Source organism: Prionailurus viverrinus, chromosome B1, assembly GCF_022837055.1.
Source record: "Prionailurus viverrinus isolate Anna chromosome B1, UM_Priviv_1.0, whole genome shotgun sequence".
In the NCBI taxonomy this organism is placed as follows: Eukaryota; Metazoa; Chordata; class Mammalia; order Carnivora; family Felidae; genus Prionailurus; species Prionailurus viverrinus.
Genome location: NC_062564.1, coordinates 151,847,536 through 151,872,032, shown reverse-complemented (window position 1 = coordinate 151,872,032; position 24,497 = coordinate 151,847,536). Strand labels below are relative to the sequence as shown.

The 24,497-nt window shown below is 34.1% G+C and overlaps 1 pseudogene; it reads right to left on the bottom strand.

Moving 5' to 3' along the window:
- Positions 1-201: 201 nt before the first annotated feature.
- The window catches only part of LOC125164883 (D-aminoacyl-tRNA deacylase 2-like), a 37,780-nt pseudogene continuing 13,484 nt past the window's right edge, over positions 202-24,497 (bottom strand).

Genomic DNA, 24,497 nt, shown 5'->3' with positions numbered 1-24,497 from the left:
TCGGGCTCTGTGCTGACAGCTCAGAGCCTGGAGCCTGCTTCAGATTCTGTGTCTCCCTCGCTCTCTGCCCCTCCCCTTCTCACACTCTCTCTCACTCTCTCAAAAATAAACATTAAAAAAAAAGAAGGCGAAGAAAATAATTAGAGTTGAGATCATTTTATACCACAAAACAATTGCAGAAGCTAACTTAATTTTTCAAAACTAAACTAGGTGTGTATATGGTCCACTGGTGTCCAGCTTTAGAACTCCTGTTTGTTCGGGTAAGTATCCTGTTCTGCCACAACCGTGGCTTCAGCTGTCTTGCTGTTAGCAGCTAATTCCTTCTCACACAGAGTCACAAATTGCGGATAAAGTTTTAACCCTTCTGCTTTTCCAGAGTTAGAGTGATACTGCATGTTTCTGCCTTTTATTCTCCCACCAAGGGTGGCTTGAGGGATGATAAGAATGTTGCCAAGGAGCTCTAATACAGACACGTGCTTGCCATTTTCTGTTTCACTTAATCATATTAACCATTTTGTGAAGAAGTTTTTTATTAGGTGCCTTGCAAAAACACACATAGATCACTAATGCTCCCTGAACCTCCTGGATCTCGGTGACCCCCTCGGCTGGGTGTACTTACAGCCAGCCCCGCAGGCACTGATCCAGAACTCCCCGGGCCTGAGGTATCCGGCCACCCTCAGCCTGGGCTCAAACCCTGGCAATCTAACATGTCCAGGTCCTGGGCTTGAGGCCATTTACATTTTTAGCCATAGTAACTGATATGTAATCTTTGGAAGAATTATATTTTGACTACATTTTCTGGTAGTTAATGACTGAGTGTGTTTCCCGAAAATTCACATGGTGAAGTCTTAACTCCCAATGTGATAGTATTTGGAGGTGGGACCTTTGGAAGGTAATAAGGTTTAGATGAGGTCATGAGGATACAGTCCTCAGGATGAGATTAGTGCCCTAATAAGAATAGACCAGATAACCTGCTTTCTTTCTTCTCTCTTCTATTTCCACACCATTTGAGGATACACCAAGAAAGCAGTCATCTGCAAGACAGATGACTTCACCATAATTTAATGATGTTGGCATTCTGATCTCAGGTCAGACTTACATCCAGAACTGTAAGAAACAAATGTCTGCTATTTAGGACACCTAGCCCATGGCATTTTGTTATAGCAGCCTGTGCTAAGACACTGTATCGGATTTCGATTCTTCTCTCTATGACTTGTAAATAGAGATTTCCAAAGGTCTGCTGTTTTAGTGAATCAAAATTTTTAAATTTTATTAATAAAGTAAATTTGAGAGAGAGACAAAGAGAGACGAGAGAGTGAGTGGGGGAGGGGCCGAGAGTGAGGGAGACACAGAATCTGAAAGAGGCTCCTGGCTGTGAGCTCTCAGCACAGAGCCCAATGTGGGGCTCGAACTTACAAGCCATCAAATGACCTGAGCCAACTATCATATGTTCAAGCAATTCTACTTTTGGGTATTTATCTGAAGAAAACAAAAATATCAATTCAAAGATATATATATATATATATATATATTGCAGCATTATTTACAATAGCTAAGACATAAAAGTAACCTAAGTGTCCATTGATAAGTGAATAAAGATGATGTATGTATGTATGTATTTATGTATGTATATATGCATTCCTTCACTGGACATACTTCATTTTATTATACTCACTTTATTGCACTTTGTAGATACTGCCTTCTCTACGAATTGAAGATTTATGGCAACTCTCAAGCAAGTCTATCAGTCCCATTTTGCTCTCAGCATTTGCTCACTCCATGTCTGTCATATTTTGATAATTCTTGTAATATTTCAAACTTTTTCATTGTTATTATATTTGTAATGGTGATCTATGATCAATGATTATGATTTACTGAAAGTTCAGATGATGGTTAGCATTTTTTAGGAATTAAGTATTTTTTCATTAAGGTATGTACATTTTTTTTTGACATAATGATATTGCACACTTACTAGTCTACAGTAGAAACAGAACTTTCATATATGTATTGGGAACCAGAAAAATTATTTGTTGTAAAGATCACTTTATTGCTGTGGTCTGGAACTGAACTTGTAGCATCTTCAAGGGATTCCTGTGCCTCAGAATATTACTCAGCATTAAAGAAGAAAGAAATGTTGCCATTTGTGACATCATGGATGGACTTACAGAGTATTATGCTAAATGAAATAAATCTGAAAAAGACAAATACTTATATGTGGAATCTAAACAAGACAAACAAACAAAATAAAGCAAACTTATAGAGAACAAAGTGTTGGTTGGTTACCACAGCTGGGAGATGCTGAAGGTGAGCAAAATATGTGAAGGGGACTAAGAGGTACAAACTTCTAGAAAAGAAAGAAAGAGAGAGAGAGAGAGAGAGAGAGAGAGAGGGAGGGAGGGAGGGAGGATGGGACCAATACTGTATGCTCTCACTTCTGTGTTAGAAATTTTAAAATAAACAAATAAATAAACAGATAACAAATTCATAGAAAACATCAGATCTGTGATTACCAGAAATAGGGGTGGGGAAGGGGGAAATGGAGGAAGGTGGTCAAATTTTCAGTTACAAGTACTAGGGATGTAATGTACAACATGATGACTATAGTTAACACTGCTGTTTGGCATATGTAAAAGTTGTTCGGCATATATAAAAGTTGTTGAGAGTAAATCCTCAACGTTCTCATCACCAGGAAAAATAAATGTATTTTCTTTTTTTTTCCCTGTATCTATATGAGGTGATCAGAGTTAACTTACTGTAGTAATCATTTCATGGTATGTGAAATAGTAAGTGAAATCATTATGCTGTATACTTTACTTATGTGGTGATATGTCAATTACATCTCAATATAACTGAGGATAAGACACTTGAAAAATATTATTGATGGATTTGAGTACTGAAAACATATAGCTTTTAAAGTTCTAAAACATAGAAAAGCAGTAAGTTAATAAACAAGAAGTAAAGATCAAACTAGGAAAATATTTAAAAATAACATTATTAGTGAAGTGTTACTATCCGCGATATATATGAAGTTTCCATAAGTAAGAAACATTAGATTCTACATAAAATAAGAAGATGCATAAGGAGACAATGTGTAGAGCAAACAAAATTGGCCAATTCACTTAGAAATATATCATGCTTAAAAGTGAAACTAATGTGCAGTTTTAAAGTATTTTGTCTATCACATTTGCAAAGTTATAAATAAATCCTGGAATATATCATAGTTTTCAAGCATAAATTATGTTTAAGCATAAACTAGTACTATCTTTATGAGACATATTTAGGCATGATTTTAACTTTTTTGGTTTGTTTGCCATATTTTGACCCAGAATTTGCATTTCGGGGATCTAGCTTAAAACCTCCACACTGTGGAATAATTAATGTTCCATACATTTATTTCATCATTAATCACACTAATCCAAAATTAACATTAAAAATCTCAGAGAGATACTTTTCTTTGGTGGTTACTGGTCCCAATACCCACTCTCCTTTTTTTAATACTAGAACATTGATAATTTTAGCTGGATGCATGACCATCTACTTAAAGACCACATTAGCAAGACTCTGGTAAGTTCAAAATTGCCATGTTGTGTCCAGTAAGATAGCAGCAGATGGTGAATGTCACTGTCTAATAATTCCTGAAAAGAAAATGCTACCCATTCAAGTATATTTTCTGACATTCAGTCTTATTTAGATGAGACATGGTGACAGCAACAACCTAGGGGATGGTAGCCTAACAGTATAGAAGATACCTCTTTCCCTCCAACTCATCTGGCATTTCAGAATTTTTAGAAAAGACGAGTATGATTATTACATTGTTTAAGACACCACTATCAGTTCTCCAAGAGCATTGACCACGTCTTAACTAATAGTTTTCTGTACTTTCCCAATAATCTACAATGAATATCTACACAGATAACACAAGTCAACATTTAAAAGAAGAAAGTAACCAAAAATAAAACTGGGCAGAATTCACTCAACTTGTGTTTTACTGCTAAAAGCTGGTGGTCTTAACTCTAAGCTATTTGGGTGCTTAAGAATTTCTTGGGACTTATCACTAGAAAATATTCTATATGTAAGTAATAGATGTAGTATACTGACTTTAAATGAATGCTTTTATGTGTATATTCATATATACATGAATATAACAGAATTGGGGGAAAGGCAATATATAACAGCCTTGTTGAATTAGCAGAAGGTCCTCTATACTTAGAAAAAAAACAGAATAATGTTAGCACTATGCTTCTTAGAGAAACCTTGCATTTTAGCATTGTCAAATAGACTTAGAAATAGTTATTCTGTATAATGATAACCATTAATTTGGGTTAACTTTCTGGTCATAACTAAGTGACTATAATACAACAACCTAGTTCATCGAGTTAGATGAGGATTAAAAAATAATTTATCACTGTAGCTAGCACACACACACATGGAGTTCCATAAAGATTAGTTTTTGTGATTATGATAAGCAAATTCAGAGATGAGATACTAAGATTAAGTGACAAACAGAAAAAGTATACCTGGGTACCTCTCAATGGACATTAAGGTTAGAAAGTTAATGTGGATTAATTGAAAAGGACTACATGGTAGTTAATAATTTTTCACTTATTCAGTTAGTAATTCAAAGCTGGAGATGTGCCTTGGAATAAAGATATAACAAAATGCATATTTTAAGATATTGAACCGTGTCAAATTATACTTAACATGTGTATTTAAAATTTATTGTGCTATGACCTTTTTACTGACACACATGACTAGTATCCTCCAATTATGCTACAGAGGCAAAGTGTTTTCATAGATGAAATATTTTTATAGGCAGAATGTAGCCTAAATAGAGAATAATTATTTTATTTCTAGTATCATTCAGAATCAAAAGACTGCTTAATATCATCATTAATAAACTTAAATGTAAAAAAAAGAAAAAAAATTTAAAAAAATAAACTTAAATGTAATATCTGTCTGGGTGTCATTGCGCACTTTTATAGAATGTCATCTAGAGTAAGAAGATGCAGGAGATTATGTTTGAGTTCTATACTACTCCACATAAATTATGTAATGTGTTTTTTAGGTAGGTGAAGGAGTAGAAGTGGGATAAAGTAGGCTGAGTAAATTCATTAGGGATACATGTAAGCTGTGTTTTAATTATACATTATCCCAAGGTAATATATACCTAATAAACTATATACATAACTATATATAACTATATGAGAAACTACATATATAACAGTTTATGTTACTGAAAACCATAGATTTGTAAAAATATATCCATTTTCTTTCTTCTAAGCCTGGCTTTCATGTCTTCTGATAGTAATTACCCCATCATTATTTTCCCTTAATTTTTATTACCAATCTTATTAGAATGTAAGCTTCTCAGCAGAGGAATATAGGTCTGTTTTATTCAACAGTTCATCATCATCATCAAACTGCCTTGCAATAAAAATGCCATATAGTCTCTTACACATATAAATAAAATGTTTAATAAATACATATTTTTAACTAAAGAGAATCAGCAACATTAGTAAAGGAAAGAATCTTGGAGATCATCAAGTTTTCGTAAATAAGAAAACTGAGGCCAAGAGAGGACAGACAAAACAGCTCAAGATCACAGAACAAGTCTATGGAAGAGATTATATGGTCATGTGAATAGCGGTAATTTTGGATTTTTTTCTTTAAACATTATTGCAATATTCATTCTCTCTTCTTTTTAGTAAGAAAATATCTCATTATTTTCAATCACTTTCCCTTTTAACGATAAAGGATAGTCTCTTTAATAGAAATGAGTTGTTGGGAAAATGAATGAACATAACGTTAAGGGTAGTTTCTCTGGTCACCATGCATGATGTTTCTGAAGTATGCAGTGGGTAATAAATTAAGATTAACTTAATGTATCTGGATAACATTTCTACAAACTAGTTTCAGTCATAAAAAATATAGCGCAGAAAATGTCATTTCCAAAGTACAAAGAGTTTCATGGTTGTGCTAGGATTCAAACTGAGGACTTTCTAGTTCAAGTGTAGAATTTTCTATGAAATAAACGTATATATATGTTAAATTAGCACGGTTTCAGAATAAATAATAGATAAATGTAGTGCACACTAGTAACCAATTTTAAGTTTCTATTCTCTTTTCCTCCTTCAGATGCTCTACCTGGTGACTGTATTTTACAACCTCTCTTTCAGTTTGATATGGTCATATGACTGTGTCCACACTAATGGCATATGAACAGAGGTGTTATGTGCAACTTTTGATGTATCATTGGATTGCACTATTTCCCCTGGAAAAAAATGTTAGAACACAGACCTGGTAGTCCTTTGTCTTGGACCGTGCAGATCAGGACAATACCTTGGAGTATGGGCAGATTTATAAAGGATCTTGGTTACTGAATGATATTTTTAAAAATGTTTATTTATTTTTGAGAGAGAGAGAAAGAGAGTGCACATGCATGCAAGCGGGGAAGGGACAGTGAGAGAGGGGGAAAAGGATCCAAAGTGGGTTCATTTGGCTCTGTGCTAACATCAGAGAGCCTAAAGTAGGGTTTGAACTCATGAACTGCGAGATCATAACCTGAGCCAAAGTCAGAAGCTTAACCGAGTCACCCAGGATGTCTAGGTCTCATTTTTACTACATCCTTATCCATATGTATGTAGCCTATACACTTACTAATATAAAGTAAATAAGAAATCAAGAGAGACAGAAGGGATGTAACTCTAACTCAAGCAAGAGATCAGAACTCAGATCCTGGAAGCCAAGAGTAGGTGGAAAATAGAAGACCAAGAATTGGACAGGGTAATTAATGACAACTACAGACTGGGAAACATATACTGCTTATGGACACAAAGAACTCATGCTGGATATGCTTAAGAGTAATAAATAGATAAAAGGAGAAGGTCTGTTCCTTTTCAGGTTATCTCAGAGAAATTAGAGTGGAAATAAAGTAAAAAAAAAAATAATGAGGATGAAGGTCTTCTCAGGGAGATAAGCAAATAGATGAGAAGCAAGAGAGTTAAATGAACAGTATGGTGAGAATCAATGTGTATCTAAATATGAAGAATTATTTACAAATGCACTCATTGAGGGGCTCTTTAAAGGGTTCATTAAGTAGTAGGGACTGAGCTTATATTCTCTTGGCTGAATTAAGTAATGGTTCTGAACCTCAGCTTTACCACCTGAAAAAGAGTGGTTTTAAGAATTTGATAAAAACACGATGGAAAGAAAATGTCACATAAAAATCTAATCATTCCTGTTTATATCATTGTTAGAGAAAATGAGGCAACTAATTCTCTGTAGGATCTGACATCATCAAAGTAGAATATAATAATTTATCTGTGCTCTTGAAAAATAAGTAGATATCTTTTAGGCAGAGAGCAAGATAGAGTTTTTCAAACAGAAGAAAGTATAGACTTAAAGGCAAAGAATCAGGTAAGATCATCATACATAGAGGAAATTAATAGAGATTTACAAAGCTTAGAACATAGGTTACAAAATAGAAAATAACTGAACAAGTAGATAGGGACAAAATCTGAAAGATTTAACTTCCAATTTAAAGATATTAGACATAATCCTATGTGTTAAAAAGCATACTTTTTTTAACCAAAGAGTGATATGAAAGATATATTTTATACATAGAAATCCAAGCTTCATTATGGTGTATGGAAGAACAAAACAGGCCACTACAGGGAGATTGGACAAAAGATTTGGAAAGAGAATTGATATCCAAACTAAGTCAGGGGAAACAGGCATACATAAAGAAAAAAAAATGATTGAAGAGATAATCTGAAAATAGAATCAGTATCACTTGGTAAATAACTGGATGTGGGATACTCTGTAACTTGAGAAACTCATGACTCTAATAAGTAAAATTTCAAAAACTGGGAAAGAAATAGATTTTTAGAAAAGAAATGAGTAAGTTTTATGAAAGTGTGATTGTTGCCAAAAGTATAGGGATATGGTATGCCTCAGGTATGTATACTTAAGGTAAAATGATGCATATAAGAGTAACATAAAAATCATATTTTTGCTATATTGTTCATCTCCTATATCTTCATACTTCTTCATAAGGAGTTTGTATATTTAATATTAGCTGCTTACTCCCAAGAAAGTATTTGAATTTCAGTGTGAAGGAGCTCGTTGTATGACAAAAGGAACAGAATGAGGAAGACATTAAACATGGCCCCTGCATTTATAAAGCTGAGTCTAGAGTGAGGAAGCAGATAAATTGTGATGGTTAATTTTATGTGTCAACTTTGACAAGGGAAATGGATGTCCAGATTAAACAATATTCTGGGTTGTGACTTTGAGTATTTCTGAGTAAGATTACCATTTGAATGAGTAGACTCATTAAAATAGATAGTCTTCCCTAATGTGGGTGAGTATCATCCAATCTGTGAGGGCTCCAATAGAACAAAAAGGTTTATGAAGGAGGAATTCACCCCTTTTTGCTTCCTTCATGCCTTCCCGAGACAGGATATCAGTCTCCTGCCCTTGAACTGAGATTTGCACCATCAGCTCCCCTGGTTTTTAGGCCTCGAGAATAGGACTGGGATTACACCAATGGCTTTGTGGGGTTTCCATCTTGCAGATAACAGGTCATAGGACTTCTCAGGCTCCATAAAAGCATGAGCTAAATTATTACAATCTCTTTATATAAATCCACTATGGCTTTATTTCTCTGGAGGACTCTAATACACAAACTAAGAGAAATTTGTTGATCAAGGTACCATCATGACCAATGGTGAGAATAGCAAGGTGAAGTCTAGCTTCTGGGGTTATACTCACATGGTAAATGGAATCACACAGCTATTCTCAGTCATGTTTCCTGTTGAAAGGATTTCTGTCCCTAATAGAAATGAAGTGAACACCTTCCAGTAGCAAAAGCTAATATATATGAAGAAGAATAGAAGCAAAAAACCACTCATCTAATCTAGAAAGGCCTGATGGACAAGCAGGGAGAGGAGAAAAAAAGAAAAACACTGGCCTATATGGAAACCATTTCATCTGAAAACTTTCAACTTCAGTACAAGGGGTTTGTTTAGTCCTAACAATTTCTTCACCAACTCAGGCTAATATTAAATTTATTCCTCTGTAAAATCCCAAGAAAAACATAAGTAAATTGAAACTAAGAGATAAAGAAAAACCTTTCACTGAACTTATAATTTAATAACAATTGTTATCTATGGATAAGAAAAGGAACAGGGTGAAGAGGCAATGATGGAAGGGTACCTTTTTGAAACACACCCTGTTACTGTAGTTTTGGTTTAGAAAATATATAAATATTTTACATATTCACAAAGAAAATTTTAATTTACAAAAGCCCCCTTCACCAAAAAAAAAAAAAAAAAATTGAGAAAAGTAAGTAAAGAAACTCAACTTTATATCAAGGTGGAGAGATAGCCACATACAGAAGTAAATTACTTTAAATGACTTTGAAATAAATTAGAAACACAAAGAAATAGTAAATATTATTTAGCAGTTTAAATTTGGGGTGTAATCAATTACGAATTTAAACTTATTGTGTAGAATAACACAACTGTGTTTTACCTTAATGTTATAAACCAAATATTTCAGTAAAAAAGAATGAGATCAAGATCCAACCAGTTTAAATTTTATAATGTTAAAATTGAGTCTGAAATATGATAAACCTATAATTTTTCTTAGGAAAACTACATTTTTCTATCTAAAGAAAGGTTTGTATCTTCAAAAACAGCCATGTCGTGAATGACAAGAAAGAGTAAGAAACTCCAGATGAACAATCAAGAGAAATAACAAAAGAATTCTTTGAAATTCAGAGTATTCAATATCCAATACTTAGAAATACTGAAGCGATTTTAAAGTTTAATGTAAAAATTTCAAAAACACTGTCATAAAATAATTTTTCTGCAATATAAACCAGTAAAATATTGCTGAAATCATTGACTGAACAAACGCTTTTAGGTCAAATTAGATTTTTGTAAACAAAGAATCCTGTGACTAGCTTCAAAGTTAGTTCTGTTAAATTAAGAAAAAATCCCACTTACAATTGTACCAAAAATAAGATACACAGAATAAACCTAACCAAAGAGGTGAAAGAGGTATACTCTGAAAACTAGAAAACATTGATGAAAGTAATTAAAGACACAAAAAAGTAGAAAAACATTCCATGATCATGGACTGGGAGAACAAATATTGTCAAAACGTTTATACTACCCAAAGCAACCTACACATGTACTGCAATCCCTAACAAAATATGAACATCCTTTTTCACAGAACTAGAACAAAGAATCCTAAAATTTGTATGGGACCACAAAAGACCCTGAATAGCCAAAGCAATCTTGAAAATGAAAAGCAAAGCTGGAGACATCACAATTCCAGACTTCAAGTTATATTACAAAACTATAGTCATGAAGAGAGTATGGAACTTGCACAAAAACGATGGAACAGAAGAGAAGACTCAGAAATGAACCCAAATCTATATGGTCAATTATTCTTTGGCAAAGCAGGAAAGAATATCTAACCGGAAAAAAGACAATCTCTTCAATAAATGGTGATCGGAAAACTGGACAGCAGCCTAAAAAGAGAAAGAAACTGGGACACTTTCTTATACCATAGGCAAAAGTACACTCAAAATGGATGAAAGACCTAAATGTGAGACCTGAAACCATAAACAAATAAACCATAAAATCTTAGAAGAGAACACAGGCAGTAATTTCCTTGACATCAGCCAAAGTAACTTTTTTGTAGATATGTCTCCTGAGGCCAGGGAAACAAAAGCAAATATAAGCTCTTGGGACTATATCAGGAAAAAAAAAGGAAAACAAACAAACAAACAAACAAACAAACAAAAACACCTTTTGCATAGCAAAGGAAACAACCAACAAAACTAAAGGGCAATCTATGGAATGGGAGAAGATATTTGCAAATGACATATCCAATAAAGAGTTAGTATCCAAAATATATAAAAAATTTATACAAGTCAACACCCCAAAACCAAATAATCCAATTAAAAATGGGCAGAGGATATGAACAGACATTTCTCCAAAGAAAATATACAGATGACCAAAAGACACATGAAAAGATGTTCATCATCACTAGCCATCAGGAAAATGTAAATCAAAACTACAATGAGATATCACCTCATACCTGTCAAAATGCGTAAAATCAACAACACAAGCAACGACAAGTATTGGCGAGGATGTGGAGAAAGGGAAACCCTCTTGCACTGTTAGTAGAAATACAAATTGATGCAGCCACTCTGGAAAACAGTATGGAGGTTTCTCAAATAGTTAAAAATAGAACTACTTATGATCCAGTAATCACACTACTGGGTATTTTCCTAAAGAATGCAAAAACACTAATTCAAAGGGATACATTCACCCCTATATTTATAGCAGATTGTATACAATAGCCGAGATATGGAAGCAGCCCCAGTATACATCAGCTGATGAATGGATAAGGAAGGAGTGTGTGTATGTGTATAATTAGGTATGTACACACACACACACACACACACACACACACACACAGAATATTATTTGGCCATATAAAAGAATGAAGCCTTGCCATTTGCAATGACATGGATGGAGCTAGAGAGTATAATGCTAAGCGAAATAAATCAGAGAAAGACAAATACCATGGGCTTTCACTCATATGTGGAATTTAAGAAACAAAACTAATGAGCAAAGGGAAAAAAGAGAGAGAAAGAAACAAATCAAAAACAGAGTTGTAACCTCCAAAGAACACTTTGGTGGTTACTAGAGGGAAGTTAGGTGGACAGATGGGATAAAGCGTAATAGGGATTAAGGAGGGCACTTATTGTGATGAACACTGAGTAATGTATGGAATCATTGGATCACTATATTGTACACCTGAAACACTGTAAGTTAACTAAATAGAACGAAAATAAAAACTAAAGAAACTACTTCTTTTAAAATTCTCAGGGAAGGGGCCCCTGGGTGACTCAGTTGGTTAAGTGTCTGACTGCCTCAGGTCATGATCTCACAGTTTGTGAGTTTGAGCCCCACTTCTATCTCTATGCTGATAGCTCGGAGCCTGGAGCCTGCTTTGGATTCTGTGCCTGCGCTCCTCTGTCTGTCTGTCTGTCTGTCTCTCTCTCGCTCTCAAAAATAAACATTTACAAAAATAAAATTCTTAGGCAAGTGTTACTCAACATTTTCAGATTTGGATGAGCAAAAGGTAATTCATAAAGGTAATCCATAAACAATGGATGTAATTATTTATGATTTATTCGGGATTTCTTTTTAAGTTCCAGTTTAGTTGGTTGTTTTTAGTTTTTTTTTAAGAAATACATTATGTTAATCTTTCTTGTCTGGGAAGTAAGAAACATGGGCTTTCAAAAACCTATCTATTTGCATGGCATTATTTTGTATGTTATTATTATACACAGAACACCATGGCCATGGTTTATTTAGATTAGATTTATTTATCTTAATTTAGAAAAAAACCTGTGGTGTTTACTACTAAAACATTATCTTTAAGATTTTTTTTTAAATGTAAGATTTCAGGCACAAAAATTGAATGGTTAAAGAAATGTCTTTCTATTAATGTGCTTCTTACATAATAACTGAGCACCTCAGAAATAGAGAGTGATATTTAAACTCAGTGGGAAGATCATGAATATCAGAGTTCCACTTAACAAACATTCTTGACAGGTTTTTATTTATTTTTAATATGCTAGCAAAAACATTTAACAGAACTCAGGGTGATTTTCAGTATGCTCTCACACAATCTTAGTACTTCATGTGAACTTCAGGCATCTGTGAAGTGATCATTTACTTTCACTTCTTTCCCAATTCACTTTGTCTAAAATGACTTGACACAACATAAATTTACTTTATTTCACTTACAAATATAAAAAGAGAAGTCTTTTTCTTTTATGAATTAGTTTCCCTTTGTCCATATATCTTTCCCAGCTGACAAAAATAATGTATATTAGAGTCTGTGTTAATCTCAAATTCCTCTAGACTTTTAGTCAGGTAAACATGAAAATCTGCATATTGTAATTACTATAAATCTGGAAAGGTTAATTTGGACATAATTTTTAATGTATCATCTGCTAGACTTGGAAAACAATGATAATTTTACTTCGTCTCATGCTTTCTCTCGAACCTCCTTCCAAAAATTTTCCAACTTCTGCCTTCCAGAAACCAGGCAATTTCAAACTATAAAAATATACTTAATATATACATTTCAAACTTATCAATTTTACATAACAAAATAGTTTTAGTCTCAATATTGTTACATGAGTTTGATTTGGTCTGTGTATGATCTTTTGGGATTTCTATTTTGTCTCCTGATATCATTTCCTTGAATGTACCATGTGGCAATACTACCTACTATTTTTCTTGTTTTCTAAAAATTGCTTGTAAAACCTCCCAGAGTATTTAACAAAAATGTTAAATTATTTGAAAAATAGTTATTTTAGCTACATTTATTACTATGAAATTTTTTATAAGCTGTGATGCTGTATTTTTAATCTATTGATGCAGCTGTGTTCTTTTCGTTAAAATATTTTAAACCGTTTGTATGCATATAGCTCTAATTTCTTTTTTTTTTTTTAATTTTTTTTTCCAACGTTTATTTATTTTTGGGACAGAGAGAGACAGAGCATGAACGGGGGAGGGGCAGAGAGAGAGGGAGACACAGAATCGGAAACAGGCTCCAGGCTCTGAGCCATCAGCCCAGAGCCTGACGCGGGGCTCGAACTCACAGACCGCGAGATCGTGACCTGGCTGAAGCCGGACGCTCAACCAACTGCGCCACCCAGGCGCCCCTCTAATTTCTAATAAATCCATGAATCTCAATGTTTATAATGGGTAAACTTTTCTTAAATATTTACTTGATAAATTTTTCATATTCCAGAATTTTCCCTTAACCATGTTTACTTTTGTGAATACGTCAATTTGTATGTTGAGGTCTGAAACAGATAGGTTTCTGACAATTATGTTGAGATAATAAACAATAATCTAGTTGATCTTTCTCTTACAGTTCAAAGAAAACAATCATGAGATAATTAAAATAAGACAAAACTGAATGCTAAGACCCTGAGTTTTTAACTCAGTGCCAGAAATTAATATCACAAAAGTCATACTTTTCCAATGTGAGTGGAATAAAACAGATAAATAATAAAAAGATTTCCTAAATAATTTCTAATTTCTTTGGAGTTTAAAAATTCTAGAAAATTACAATTTTGTTGATATGACCTATATATATATATAGTTATATATATTTATATTATTTTATGTATATATTATATATACAATGCTGAGTGAATATTAAAATTGGGCATCTTAATTTCTTTTTAGCTTCAAGTTTTTATGTAAATTCCAGTTAGTTAACCTACAGTGTAATATTAATTTCAGGTGTGCAATATAGCAATTCAACACTTCCATACATCACCCTGTGCTCATCATGACAGGCGAATTCCTTAATCCCCATCTCCCATTTAATCCATGCCCCCACCCACCTCCTCTCTGATAATAATCCCTGTGCTCTCTGTAGTTCAGTGTCTGTTTTCTGGTTTGCCCCCCACCTTTTTACTCTTTTTCCCTTATGTCTGTTTTGTTTCTTAAATTCTACATGAGTGAAATCATATGGTATTTGCCTTTCTCTGACAGATTTATTTCACTTAGCTGTACACTCTCTAGCCCCACACGTGTCATTGCAAATGTCAAGATTTAATTCTTTTTGATGGTTGAATAATATTCCATTCTATATAAATACCACATCTTCTTTATCCATTCATCAGTCAGTGGACATTTGGGCTCTTTCCATGATTTGGCTATTATTAATAATACTGCTGTAAACATCAGGGTGCATGTGACCCTTCAAATCAGAATTTTTGTAACATTTGAGTAAATACCTAGAGGTGCAATTGCTGAGTCAGGGTGGTTCTATTTTTAACTTTTTGAGGGACTTTCATACTGTTTTTCAGAGTGGCTGTACCAGTTTGCATTCCCACCAACAGTGTAAGAGGGTTCCCCTTTCTCTGCATTCTCCCCAACACCTGTTTCCTGTGTTGTTAATTTTAGCCATTCTGACAGGTGGGAAGTGATAGTGCATTGCAGCCTTCAATTGTATTTCCCTGATAGTGATGTTGAGCATCTTTTCATGTGTCTGTCATCTAACTTCATGTTTTTGAAAAATTGTTTATTCATGTCTTCTGTTCATTTTTTAATTGGATGGCTTGTTTTTTGAGGTGTTGACTTTTATAAGTTCTTTATATATTTTGAATACTAGCCTTTTACCAGATATGTCATTTGCAAGTATTTTCTCCCATTCCATAAGTTGCCTTTTAGTTTTGTTGATTATTTCCTTCCCTTTACAGAAGGGTTTTATCTTGATGAAGCCCCAATAGTTTATTTTTTTCTTTTGTTTCCCTTAATAAAGGAGACATTTCTAATAAGAAGTTGCTATGGCTGATGTCAAGGAAGTTACTACCTGTGTTCTCCTCTAGGATTTTGATGATTTCCTATCTCACATTAAGGTTTTTCATCCATTTTGAGTTTCTTTTGTATGTAAGAAATTGGTCCAGTTTTATTCTTTTGCAGGCTGCTGTCCAGTTTTTCAAACACCATTTGTTAAAAAGACTTTTCCATTGTGTATTCTTTCCTTTTTTGTCAAAGATTAGTTAACCATATAGTTGTGGATCCATTTCTGGGTTTTCTCTTCTGTTCCATTGATCTATGTGTTTTTGTGCCGGTGCCCTATTGTCTTGATCACTACTTATTTGTTGTTTTTTCTTTCATAAATGTCATAGCAGGTTTATTAGTAAGAGCCATAAATGGAAGCGGTCAAAATATCTATCAACAGGTGAATGGATAAATAAGCAACCATATGGAACAATCTAAAAATCATTATTCTACTTGAAAATAAGCCAGATTACGGGGGGGGGGGGGAGGGAGGGAGGGAGAGAGAGAGAGAGAGAGAGAAAACACTGAGTGATTCTACACATAAGATTCTAAGAATACAAACTCATCTATATTTGTAATATAACTTGAAGTCTGTGATGCGTCCAGCTTTGTTTTTCTTTTTCAAGATTGCTTTAGCTATTTGGGGTCTTTTATGGTTCCATACAAATTCTGGGATTTTTTGTTACGAAAAATCGATGTTGGTATTTTGATAGTGATTGCATTAAATGTGGAGATTGCTTTGGGTAATATAGACATTTTAACAATATTTGCTTTTCCAATCCATGAGCATGGAATGTTTTTCCATTTCTTTGTGTCATCTTCAATTTCTTTCGAAATTGTTTTATAGTTTTCAGAGTACATATCTTTTACTTTGGTTAGGTTTATTCCTAGGTATCTTATGCATTTTGGTACAATTGTAAATGAGATTGATCCCTTGATTTCTCTTTATCCTTCTTCATTGTTGGTGTATAGAAGTACATATCTACATATATTATCATGTCATTGGCAAATAGTGGAAGTTTGATTTCTTCCTTGCCAATTTGGATGCCCTTTGTTTCTTTTTGTCTTCTGATTGCTGAGATTAGGATTTCCAGGACTATGTTAAATAAAAATGGTGGGACTTGGGGCTCCCGAGTGGCTCAGTCAGCTAAGCTTCTGACTTCAGCTCAGGTCATGATCTCACAGCTTATGAGTTTGAGCCCCACGTGGGGCTCTGTGCTGACAACTCAAGAGCCTGGAGTTTGCTTCGGATTCTGTGTCTCCCTCTCTCTCTGTCCCTCCCCCACTCACACTCTGTCTCTGTCTCTCAAAAATAAATATTAAAACAAGTTTTTAAAAATAAAAATGGTAAGACTTGACATCCCTGTTTTGTTCCAGACTGTAGATGAAAAGTTCAGTTTTTCCCCATTGATGATGATGATATCAACTGTGGGTTTTTTGTATATGTCCTTTACAATGTTGAGATATGTTCCCTCTATCCCTACTTATTGATGTTTTTTCAGACTTTTGTAGTGGTTACTCCACAAAGGACTTGAAACCAAATGCTTCTGTTTTTTTGACTTAGGTATCAAAATATTGGGATAGTTTTTTTTGGTTATTTCTTTTTAGAATATTAGTTATTACTGCCCTCATTTTTGTCTGAAAGTAGTGTTGGAGAATATGGATAGGACAGATCTAGAACTGCTGATCATTAGAGAAATATTAAACTATTAATAGTATTTAGAGAGAAAATAGAAAAATATAATACTTTTGTAACAGCATTTTCTTTCTAGTATTAAAGTTATTTATGTGCATTTTTTATATACTCTAAGAAAAAGGCAGTATATCTGATTTATATCTCACTCATGACATGCATGAATGTATGCTTAATAAATGATGTAATTAATTTCTATTGCTTGCTTCTCTTGCAGGGTAAGTTTTTTTTATTATTTTTTATTTTGTAATGTTTACTTTTGAAAGAGCATGAGTGGGAGAGGGGCAGAGAGAGAAGACAGAGAATCCGAAGCAGGCTCCACGCTGTCAGTACAAAGCCCGTCGTGAGGCTCAAACCCACCAACTGTGATATCATGACCTGAACCAAAGTCAGACATTCAACCAACTGAGCCCCCCAGGTGCCCCAGGGTCAGTTTCAAGGATAAGAAAAAAGAGAAAAGAATCTCATATATCTTTAAACTCTTTTTTTATTTCCTGAAGTTTAATTCTTTCTGAATTAGGAAAACCAAGCAAACAAAAATATACCCTCACTCTCAGTGTTGGTCTCCATTCTGGCTCCTTCTCAGTCTCCTCTCTATATGGCACTAACTCTGGTCTTGCCAAGGCCCCAGATTTACAGAGCAAGGAAGCCAAGGTTCAGGAGTCCTCACTGGTGTGTTCTTCCCCAGTGGTTTGTATCGTAAGGAGACCAACCAGACTGCTTTATCAAATGTAGAAGATATGTGCCAGCATGCATGCCATCACCCTTCTCTTTATTGTACTTCTCTCTCAAGGGCTTGAATTTAAATTTTAGTTCTATCATCCTTCTGGGGAGGATAACTAAAGATTAAGAAAAATAATGTTCTCTAACAGAACTCTACTTCAGTGGTTCTCCACCCTGGTTTACATGGGAATCCCCTAGAAAACTTTAAACATCATGACCAAGCCGCCACAGAGAAAAACCTAATAAAGTTGATATGGGAAGGGACATCAGAATTCTCACATACAGTCAATTTGACAATCAGTGACTTGGAAGCTACCTGGATCACCTGCTCAAAAAATGACAAAATGATCTGAAGATAACAAAAAGAAACATAACTAAAGCTCATTATCTCCAGCCTTGCCTTATTTGAGAATTATGGGTATGATTTATCTTTTCTTAATTACCCATTTAAAAGGTTTTATAATGGGGATGCCTGCGTGACTCAGTCAAATGGCTCTTGATTTTGGCTCTGGTCATAATCTCATGGTTCATGGAATCGAGCCCCATATCACACCCACACTACATGTAGAACCTGCTTGGGATTCTCTCTTTCCCTCTCTCTCCACCTTTCCACCACTTGCACTTTGTCTCAAAATAAGTAAACATTAAAAAAAAGTGTTTGCAATCGCTATCTATGTGATATTGAAAATTACAAATTTAAGCAGCGACAACTCCCTGAACTGCCTCAAGATGAATGTGACTGAGGGATGCTACACATAGTTATATGCGTACACTCTCACATGCACGTTTTATCCAAGGGAATCTATTTTCACCTCAGATTCCTTTCATCAAAGAGAACCTAATATATTGTTTCCCATTATGATTGTGCAATCAAGAAAGAAGAATATAAGACATGGAGAATGCATTGTCCGTGATTGAAAAAAACACATTAATCTAGTAAATACACAGAAATAGCCTTTCAGTTCTTCCAGTATATGCTTTAAGTGCATACACCTACATAGTTTTACCTTGTAGCCCCTCCCACTCCTAGTTAACATAAGATCTGTTCTTCACCTGAAGATTTCCAACCACTGGTGTTTTCAAGATTATAGTCCTGTCAGAACAGAGTGGCTAAGCTTATACATAATTCAAATGGGAAATATAAGTTTTTTTCAAATTTATGTTTGGCTATTTTTCCAAATTTGAGTTCATTATTAGCCATAATTGCTAAGGGGAAAACATTATATCCTTTCTTAAATATGAGACACAAATATTTTATTTAGAAAAATAGAACCTGAGGGGCTCCTGGGTGGCTCCGTGGGTTAAGTGTCCAGCTTAGGATCAGGTCATGATCTCACAGTACTGACAGCTCAGAGCCTGGAGCCTGCTTTTGATTCTGTGTCTCCCTCTCTCTCTCTCTGTCCCTCCCCTACTTGTGTTCCATCTCTCTGAAAAGTAAATAAACATTTAAAAAATTTAAAACATAGAACCTGATATTTCTCTGTACAGCATCCACTTGAGAAGCTTTCTTGTTTATATTCCCATGACTTTTTAAAAGAAATCTTTCAATTTTATTGAATTGCTTATGAAATGCTTTCAATTTTCTGTTTGCTTATGTTAATTTATATGATCTATCACTATGGTTTTATTGGTAAAATTTCCTTCTCAAAAAGTTGGAACAAAATGTTATATATAAACAGATTAATCACTGAATTCTAATAAAAGAACTCAAATTTACCTTCCAAGTTCACTGAGTTTGTGCATTAAGTCAATCAATCAGTCAGTCAGTTAGTCAATAAATGTTAATTGAGAACCGGTCTCTGCATATGATTAGGTTTGGGGCCAGAAAAACTAACACTAACACACATTCAAAGAAGGCAGTAAAGTAGTGAAATTTCTACACTTACTGTAATTGTAAACTCTTAAGCTTAAAGACTTAATTAACACTTTAAATTAGTAAGTAATTCAAGCTCTAACTTCTATTACTGAAAATCAGGTAAACAAACCCCATATTTCTCCATTGTCTTACATTTAACAATATTTGGTTATGACTATACATTTGTTGTGTTACATATATCCCACTTTGATTTATGTAGACAAATGAGAGATCAGTTGTTCTCATGCAGATAATAGTCAAAATCAGATTTAGTATGAAAGTCTCCCCAAATTATTTCCTATTACTGAATGTATGTTCTATAAACCACATATGACCAACTCTAAGAATGTCAAAACACAAACACAAAGAAGTATATAAAAAATGTTCCAAAACACAAGATTGATCATATCCAGAAGCCAAAGGAATAAGAAAATAATGCTTCAACATGTTCAGGAACTCAAAGGAATCCCACAATGCTGAGATCACTGTGGTGAAAAGTTCCTCCCTTCTAAAAATGGAAATAAAGGGCCTAAATCCTGAGCATGAGGGATTTTATTTCTAAAATAAGTTTTTTATAAATTCATTTTGGCTAAGGACAAAAGGAAGGTTGGTAGATTGTGCAGGGCTTTTACATTTAGACTCCTATTCTGTTTTAATACAAGGAGACACAATTGAAAGCATTGGACTCAGACTAGAGTGACCATCTAATTTATCATCCAAACCAGGCAATTTTGTGAACAAAAGAGGAACTACTGATCATTAGGCTGGACAATACACAAAATCTCGAACCCTCCTGTGCTTTCCACGACATAGGGTCATGCCTATTGCACACAGACCTGAATTCTAACCCTATTTTTTTTTTACCTAACTAGGTATAAAAATTTGTGGAAATTTTATAATACATCTTGTATCTCAATGCATAGAATTAAACCTGAAAATATGCACCAGGTGTCTGTGACACATTAATCATTCAAAATATGGTAGTTATTCCAGGAGATCTATCTTTTCTTTTGGCATCTTTGATCTAAATTCTGTCAGACATAAGATATTTCAAATTTTTCTATTGCCAAATTTTCTCTATATGTTCGTGAAGATATTCCAGGATATCTTTACGAAATATAGTCGTGCCTGTCATCACTGCCATGAGAGGAACGTGCCCATTCTACAAGGAGAGAGACATGTGGAGGAGAGCCATCTCAGGCAAGCTCAAGCTAAGTCAGCTGATGTATATATATATTTTAGCTCAGGGGCCAAGGAACTTTCTTCCATAAAGGAAAAGGCAGTAAATATCTTCAGCTTCGGGGCCATATGGTCTCAATACCAACTATCAACTCTGCTGTTGTACAACATAGTCTTAGATAACATAAACCAACAGCCATAGCTAAATTCTAACAAAATTTTACTCCTAGAGACTGAAATTTGAATTTTATATTATTTTCATGTGTTGCACAATATTTTCCCTTGGTTTTTTCAACCATTTAAAAATGTAAAACCCATTCTTAGTTTTAATGAGATATACAAAAATAGTTTTCAAGCCTTATTTGGCCATTAGGCAGTAGTTTGCCAACCCCTGTGTTACTTTGTTGTTTATTCATTTACTATTGAAATAAATATACTTGAGCTTATTGTTTACTTTTACATGTCACTGAAGTTGGTAAATTTTTGTAATTTAGAGTTATTTTACTAACATGAATTGATACAACTTCAGTACAGAATAGCCGAAGATTGTCAGTGTATAAACATTCATATCAATATGTGTACACGATTTTGGCAACTTATCACCTTTGCATGTAGTAGCACAATGTCAGTTGTGGTTGATTTGAAAACTGTGCTAAGAAATAACCATAAAGTCAGGTAGTATTTTGAAATTTTTCACCTGTCTTCTGGAAATTGAAAACAAGCAAACCAGCTATTTTGTTGGTTGAAAGTGAACACAGCATCTATTTATTACCTTTGGACTGAGAATTGCCAGAGCTCACTTTCCTCCTTTCCTTCTGAAACTGTAATGACCAGCTTTTAAGATCAATCAGCCTGGGTCCTTAAGTGACCATGTTTGAGATGCCCCGTTTCTGTCTGCTAATGGACATCCAGCATGAATGAGAATTGTTAACTTAATTAAACAAAGAGGCCATTAGACTGAGGTGGCTTTAATGCCTCTGTAGCCTACATAAGCAAACCAAAATCTAAGCCAGTATACCCTGCAAGGTTAAGAAATCAAAACCTAAGGACAACCAATCTCAAATAGCCAACTAAGTTTTTCCATATAAGGCAAATGCTTAAACTACAGCCAATCATAATTTCCTGGTTCTGCTTCCATCACTTTTCTATAAAGGTCTCTCAGAGCTCCTGCCAGTAGTGAGCTCCTAACCATTTCTAGTTCAGCACTGCCAGATCATGATTTTTGCTCAGATAAACTCATAGTTTTTTAGTACAGGAATTAAACAGAATGAAAACTGTTTAGTCGCATAGATTTGGGACTGTTTGCTGTCACCATGTAACCTGGTATGATGTGTGGATACATAAACAGTAAAAATTTAGTGCTGTATTTTAAGTGTTGTATTTTAAAGATAAATATACATATTGCAAAATAAAATAGAATACTTTTAAAAGTTGTTGTTGTGGTCTTCCTATTTAAAAGGCAAATATTGTTTACTTTTCAAGACCATATCACTGAGCTACAAATTTTACAGGTCCCCAAATTTTCTCCACGGGAGATTAAATACAGAACTCCAGAAAATAAATATAAATGTCAAATAGGATATTTACGTAGATATGTTTGGCTGTCACCATCAAATTTTAAAACTGCTAATGTGGACCAAAGCAGTTCCTTTACATACAGTAAGCTTCTATCATCAGGAAGTTTAAAGCAAGTCTATTACGGTCCATAAAGAAATACCATAAATTGTTCTTCCATACAAACAAAAAGCAAATAAATGACACGTTGGATGAATTTTTCTTATCTACAAGTAATTCTTATATTGCTCAAAAGGAGTTGAGGTCTGGTGACTTGAAATAATGCAACTGTTAACCTAGGAGTGGTTGTGTCTTTTCTGTGCCTTAAGTTGTTGCTCAAAGCACATTAATATAAATTTTGCATTTCAAGTATCCTCTCTTGATTTAAGGAATGAAAGGGCAAACAAGGAACCACCACACACTTTTCTCGCCTTTTACCACACAATCAATTGCATTCAATCTGTTGCTAGAAATCCTCTAGTGTTGCTTGGCCCTAAATCACCGGTATTCAAAGGTTTATTGCACATTCACACTCGCTTGTCATTTGCAGGAAGTCTAATTGAGAGAATTTACAGTTGGTTGAGTGTTTCATTTAGATTGTACATGTTTAATAAAAGCTTTTTAAGTTACTAATCTCAGCTCAGGAAACAACAAAAGTGCTTGAGGGTTAAAGAATAAAACATAGCAGGTAAATGTTATTGTGTGACATTTCCTTATAATGTTTCCAAGGAACTGCATTTACTGGCTTTGAATTGTTTTTACACATCTAACCCGCTTTGCTGGAAAAATTGAGCCTATTAGTTATACCACGTGACAGAAATGTGATGGTAGAATTACTTCTCAGTCAAAATGCTGTGGTTAGCTGAAAATAGTGTCAATAATTATTGCACTCGAGAAGAAAACTTAAAATAATATCTCCAGTGAAATAATCTTGAGCATCTTTTCATAAAAATAAATCTAATTAAATGTTAGGAACTGATTTTAGCCTATGTTACCGTGCCATCATCTTAAAATGGGACCCTGATTTTCAACTTGCATTATTGAACCATATGCATTGTTTATGGATGGTACTGCGCAGAGGGGACTCATTTCATGCAAATAATCCTTGTTGCTATTTAGCCTTATATTTCAAAGAAAATGTGAAACTATGTAGTAAAAAAGACCACAATGTTAAGGTTCAAAAATGTGACATGATAAACTTCCCAGATATATCAATATCTGAATTCTTCTCTCTGTTTTGATGTGGCTAAAATTGTTTATACACATAACAATAAGAAAAATAAGTGCTAATAAACAATGCTATAGGACAAAAAATCAAATATGTAGACTAGCTCTTTTAGTAGAAAGTTGAGAACTTGCCTGCCTTCTCATTACTCAGTAAACATTAGTCCCTTGCTATTTTCCTTAGTTTGGTGCACTAAATGCTAATCCTACTGCTTGACACGGAGTAGCTCTTTAAACTCCATTGTTTCTAAATAAACTCTTCTCTTAAATAAAAGTGTGGATCCACCATTACCACCTAGCTCAATTGGATTAGAATTTGCATTTAAAAAACACATAATTTGCAAATGGTGTTGATGATAACACGAGGCATGAAACACATTAGTGTATTAGGATAGAACCATTTGTCCTTAGAATTAAATTTACAGTGGACAAAATAAAGAAAAGCATTCTCTAAACAGATGGCTAAAATTACTAATACCAAAAAAAAAATAATGAAAACATTCTCACTGATTAGACTGTTGGACAACATTTCTCTAGAAATATTTTAATGAGTTTTAATTTTAATTGATTTTGATCCAGATTCACTTATTTTCATTTTGGAAAGCTTCAAGCAGAATGATGCAGGGAAGTACTTTGACAACATGGAGGAGAGTATTTCAAAGCGAAATTGAGAGTTTAGATTTCTCTTTCATCCACTCAATCATTGAGCAAATTATATAATTGTCTACATGCTAGATATAGAGCAGTGCACCAATATGCTTCCTGTGTTCCTGAAGCAGACATTCAAATGGAAGAAAGAGATAAACAAGTAAATGTTTTCTTCATGAGTTCCATGGAGAAAAATAAAGTTATAAAGAGAGGTCAGAAG